Here is a 5,577-nt window from a genome sequence, read left to right as displayed (position 1 = left end):
TGACTTTGAGTCTCAATCTGGATACATATTAAAAGTGGGAGCAATTAGCCAAAGTAGCTCCATGCAGAGCATTGTAGACATAGAAAATTTGCAAAATACATACGGCTCTAAATTTAGCAGACCCGTTGACTAAACTTCTCTCACAAGAAAAACATGATCACACCTTAGTACTCTTTGGGTGTTAATCACATACTGATGTGAACTAGATTATTGACTCTAGTAAACCCTTTAGTTGTTGGTCACATGGCGATGTGAACTATGGGTGTTAATCACATATAGATGTGAACTATTGGTGTTAAATCACATAGCGATGTGAACTAGATTATTGACTCTAGTGCAAGTGGAAGACTGAAGGAAATATGCCCTAGAGGCAATAATAAAGTTGTTATTTATATTTCATTATATCATGATAAATGTTTATTATTCATGCTAGAATTGTTTTAACCAGAAACTTAGTACATGTGTGAATACATAGAAGAAACAAAGTGTCCCTAGTATGCCTCTACTTGACTAGCTTGTTAATCAAAGATGGTTATGTTTCCTAACCATAGAAATGTGTTGTCATTTGATGAACGGGATCACATCAATAGAGAATGATGTGATGGACAAGACCCATCTGTTAGCTTAGCATAATGATCGATAAGTTCTATTGCTATTGATTTCTTCATGACTTATACATGTTCCTCTGACTATGAGATTATGCAACTCCTGAATACCGGAGGAACACCTTGTGTGCAATCAAATGTCACAACATAACTGGGTGATTATAAATATGCTCTACAAGTGTCTCCAAAGGTGTTTGTTGGCTTGGCATAGATCGATATTAGGATTTGTCACTCCGTGTATCGGAGAGGTATCTCTAGGCCCTCTCGGTAATGCTCATCACTATAAGCCTTACAAGCAATGTGACTAATGAGTTAGTTGCAAGATGAAGCATTGCAGAACGGGTAAAGAGACTTGCCGGTAATGAGATTGAACTAGGTATGAAGATACCGACGATCGAATCTCGGGCAAGTAACATACTGATGACAAACGGAACAACATATGTTGTTGTGTGGTTTGACCGATAAAGATCTTCATAGAATATGTAGGAGCCCATATGAGAATCCAGGTTCTGCTATTGGTTACTTATCGAAAATGTGTCTCGATCATGTCTACATACTTCTCGAACCCGTAGGGTCCGCATGCTTAACATTCGATGACGATTTGTATTATGAGTTATGTGTTTTGGTGACCGAAGTTTGTTCCGAGTCCCGGATGAGATCACGGAAATGACGAGGAGTCTCGAAATGGTTGAGAGGTAAAGATTGATATATTGGAAGGTAGTATTCGGACACTGGAAGGGTTCCGGGGTGTATCGGGTACAAACCTTAGTACCGGAAGGGTTACCGGAACCCCCCGGTGGAAGATATGGGCCATATGGGCCATGGGAGGGAGGCTAACCAGCCCACAAGGGGCTGGTGCACCGCCCACAAGGGAGGAGTGTAACGCCCCGGATACAACTTTCCATATTCGTAACTCCAACTCTTGCCTTTTCCGAAGATGCGATATGATATTTCCTTCGTGGTTGGGTTTTTGTCTTTTCTTTTGCATTTTGTTCATGTCATGCATCTCATCTCATAGCATCATCCGCATTGCATTCTCATGTTTTCATAAAGCTTGCATCTGTTCATAGTTGCCGATTCTCTCTTTGTCTCTATTGACCAATTGTCAGACTGCTTGTCTTTGTTGACCGTTCTGAGACCAACTACCCACTTGCAAAAGCGTATCAATATGCGGTTCTATCCTTGGTTGGACCTTCGAGTCTCTTTAGGATAGTATCGTATATTGGGCATGACAAGTTGGTATCAGAGCCTCGACCGACCATAGGAGCCCTCTTGATTGTTGGCCGTTGTTGAGTCTAGAAGAAATCTATTCTGAGTCTTAGGATTATATATATCGGAGAGTAGGATTCTTTTTACTCCTCAGCCCCCTTCGTCACTCTGGTGAGGACTCTCGACATAGATGTTTTGTCTTTCCTCTCCTCAACAATTTTTTTTAGGATCACGCGGGTATCTTGGGATCATTCCGATATTCTTGTGATGAGAACATTGTTCTTGGTGCCTCCTGACATTTAGGGGTTGTGGCAGTGTCCCAGGGAGTTGAGCTCCGAGGTGTTGTCGTCACAATTTTATTGTTGCAGTTCTGGAATACCTGAGTTTTGCTGACATCGAAAATCTCTTTTATGCAGTTGTTGGTGAGATAACCTCGACGCCACCCAGTACTGGGGAGTTCGGGAGTATTGCCATGGCTAGTCTAACGGATGCTTTTTGAAGGTTGAGGTACACGATTTCCGGAGTTTTCTTGGTTATGTGTTGACAGATGGATACAACTGGATGTAGGGATTGTTAGTTTGGGTGAGATATATTGCTTCCCCTGTATCCCCAACACCAGATTGCATAACCAGAAAGTTTCGGGAGTTTTATAGGTGGGAATTCAAGTAGCTCCTAGAATATCTTTCCGACAGATGCATGATATGAGATTGGGCTTCGATGTCTAGTGGTCCGCCTATCTAGGATCGTTTTTATAGTGGTCACGTTGTGTCTTAAAGAGCCCTTGGCTATGCTGGTTTGGGGACACTTCGTATGTCATGTGCACTACCTTGTACATGATGGTGCTGTACGATCGAGCCCGTGTGGGCCCCACCACAAAAACTTCGGATGAAATCTCTATCATATGTTTGTTTCCGGCTTATTCTGCAAGCCAAATCCTTTGTTTTGTTTTATATGTGGTATTCGAGTTGCTTTGAAGTCAAATGTTGAATCCATACCTTTCCTAAACGGTGTTCTCATATTGCTATGTGAATACTAATCTTTCTTGATCATCGAGGTCGTCATGTCAATTCTTTTCCAATCGGTGTGCTTCTTTTCAAGTGGATCCGATCATTTCAACATTCGCGAGATCAATTCTAAGTTTTCACAATGGTATCCATTCCATCTGCCCAAGTTGTCTTTGTTTTCCCTTCCTCCCACCCTTTTCTTCAAGGACCTAGATTTCTTAATCAAGTATCCTTTTATTGATGGGAAGTCTCTCCATTGTTTTTCGGCAATGCTCTTATCCGGTGATTCTCAGGAAGACACTAACGGAGCTTCAAGTTCATCATTCTTCATTCTCGTATTCTTCTCTGGTGGATTAATTTCAAGCTTTCAGTGTTGATCATATTCTTTTCCTCGTGTCAAATGCTTTCTCATGCTGATGCACCTCTTAATCATCCACTTTTCGCCATTCATTTGTTCTGGAGTACTGAAGATATCTCAGGAGATTCATGTTTTCATTCCTAATCTGTTCAAGATATCTCGAGGTTGTTATCTCTTTTGAGACATTCAATTCAACCGGCGCAACCTCTCTTTTAGATAGTTCAATGGTGTATCTTTTGAGTGGGCCCTAACCCACATGTCTTTTCCTAGGATCTTACCTAACTCTTCTAATTCTCCCGGAGTTTTTCTCAAATTCTTTTCAAAGGGTGACATAAGAATGGATTTCATCAGTCAGATCTTTTCCAAGATCAATTTCAAATCATTTTCATTGTTTCCTCAACCTCTTCGCTTTTCGTTCCCCCAGAGTGCCTTAACAATTTTGGTGGTGTTTCTCGTTGTCATTTGAAGATCGAAGAAGAGTTTTCCTCTCAATCTTGCCCGTTCTCTCGAAGATTCGTGGTTCTAGCTTCTTGTTACCCTCTCGAATTATTCCGTTTGTCAGAAATTCCTTTTTCTTACCCATCCGGAGTATGTCAGGAGTTGTTTTCCCGTTTCGTTTCACCGGAGGCCATCGTTCCAGAAGAATTATTCGTCCTCACATTCCAGTTGTCGTTCTCTTTCATCCCGGCATTTCATTCAAGTGTTCTTTTATCAGCTCGTTATCTCTTTGTTCTTTTGCATCTAAATACCCTCGAGCATATTTGCCTTCTAATTCTTCCCGGTGATTCATTCTCTTTCATCAGTCATTTTCGAATTCTTTTCTGGAGTTCCAAGTTTTCCGCATTATCTCATCACGAAGATCCATCTAAATCATTTCAAGGCTTGAATCCTATTATTTTCATCCTTTTGTTTACTGGAGGCTCTACATGGTGGTTCATCAAGGATTCCTTTCATTCTTCAATTGTTCTTCAAGTTTTTCTCTTGGAGTTATGACCCGCCAAGCTATACTCAAGAATAAACATGGTGCTAAACATATGTTTTGTTTTGTGGAGTTCAAGCTTTCTTCATCTTGCATCCGAAGTGCAATTCTTTCTACCTTAGCTTTTGAGGTGGTGTTATATCATTCTTGACAATTTTCATTCATGTTTCGCCATTCACATGTTGTCAAGAGTGAGGTATTTTAAATCCATCAATCTCTTTGTTGGAGTTATCTTGGTATATATTTCACTTAAAGCCTTCCCTAAGGAATGTTGCTAATTGTGGTGTCTATCGTTGATCCATGTTTTCTCCTATCCTCTCGGCGAAAGAAGTTTTCATCCCTTCGTTGATCTCAACCTATCATTGATTCGTTAGTGGCAGAATTTCACCTCAAGTTTTGAGATGTTTTCCATAAGCCCACAATAAGCTTATTCTTTTGTTGTTGATTTTTCAACAACTCTGTTCAACCCTTCTTCGTAAGGATGGTTTTCAAATTCATTTATGGTAGAAGATGTTGTTGTGTTCTCCGTTCTTTTCATTCATTTCTTCCTTTTCTTCCGGAGGCATAGTGATGCTGCTATCGTCCAGTATCATCTCATCTTGTCAAGTTCATGTTCTATTCCTTCCATGTTCAAACAGAGTGCTTCCCGGATTCTTCCACTCTCATCTTGTTTTAACCGGAGTGGCTTCAAAGTCTACCTTGTCCCCGAAGCTCTTGCTTCTCATCATATTCCTTGTTCCTCTTGTCCAACGGACTGTTCGCAATCTTGGTCATCTCCGTTGTTTTGTTTCTTTCAATTTGTTCAACCTCTCAAGGTTCATGGTTCACTACTAGGGAAAACCTTATACACAGAACTTTAGCAGTAGCATGGGTCAAAAAAGCACGCTGGTGCTAAGTAGCAGTAGCGCGCGTGAGGAAACCACGCTGCACAGAAAGATCTAGCAGTAGCGCGTCTGGCTGTAAACACGTTGCTACTAAAATTCCCACGGCTTAGCCGATAGGCTACACATAGTAGTAGCGACCTATGACGAACCGCGCTACCGCTACTTTATTTGTAGCAGCGCGTTTTAATATAAACTCGCTGCTGCTAGAGGTTATAAAATTAAATCGAAAGAAAATAGAAAGGTAATTGAAAATGAAAGAAATAGAATAAGGTGAAAGGAAAAAAAATAAAATGTGAAGAAAACTAAATGAAAAAGGGGGGAAAAGAGAAAGGAGTAGCAGTAGCGTGTATCACAGAACACGCTGTAGCTAAGATAGCAGCACCGCTTTTCCTGGAACGCGCTACTGCTACTTCTGACTTAACCACGGGGTTCGTCCTTCCCCACGCGGCCACTTCCCCCAAATCCAACTCTCTCCACTCTCGCTGCCGCCGTCGCCCGTCGGCCGCCGCGCGCTCTCTGCACCCTCTACGCCGCCCCG

This window comes from Triticum aestivum, chromosome 7B (assembly GCF_018294505.1).
Source record: "Triticum aestivum cultivar Chinese Spring chromosome 7B, IWGSC CS RefSeq v2.1, whole genome shotgun sequence".
Classification (NCBI taxonomy): Eukaryota; Viridiplantae; Streptophyta; class Magnoliopsida; order Poales; family Poaceae; genus Triticum; species Triticum aestivum.
Note: the sequence above shows the minus strand (reverse complement) of the source record.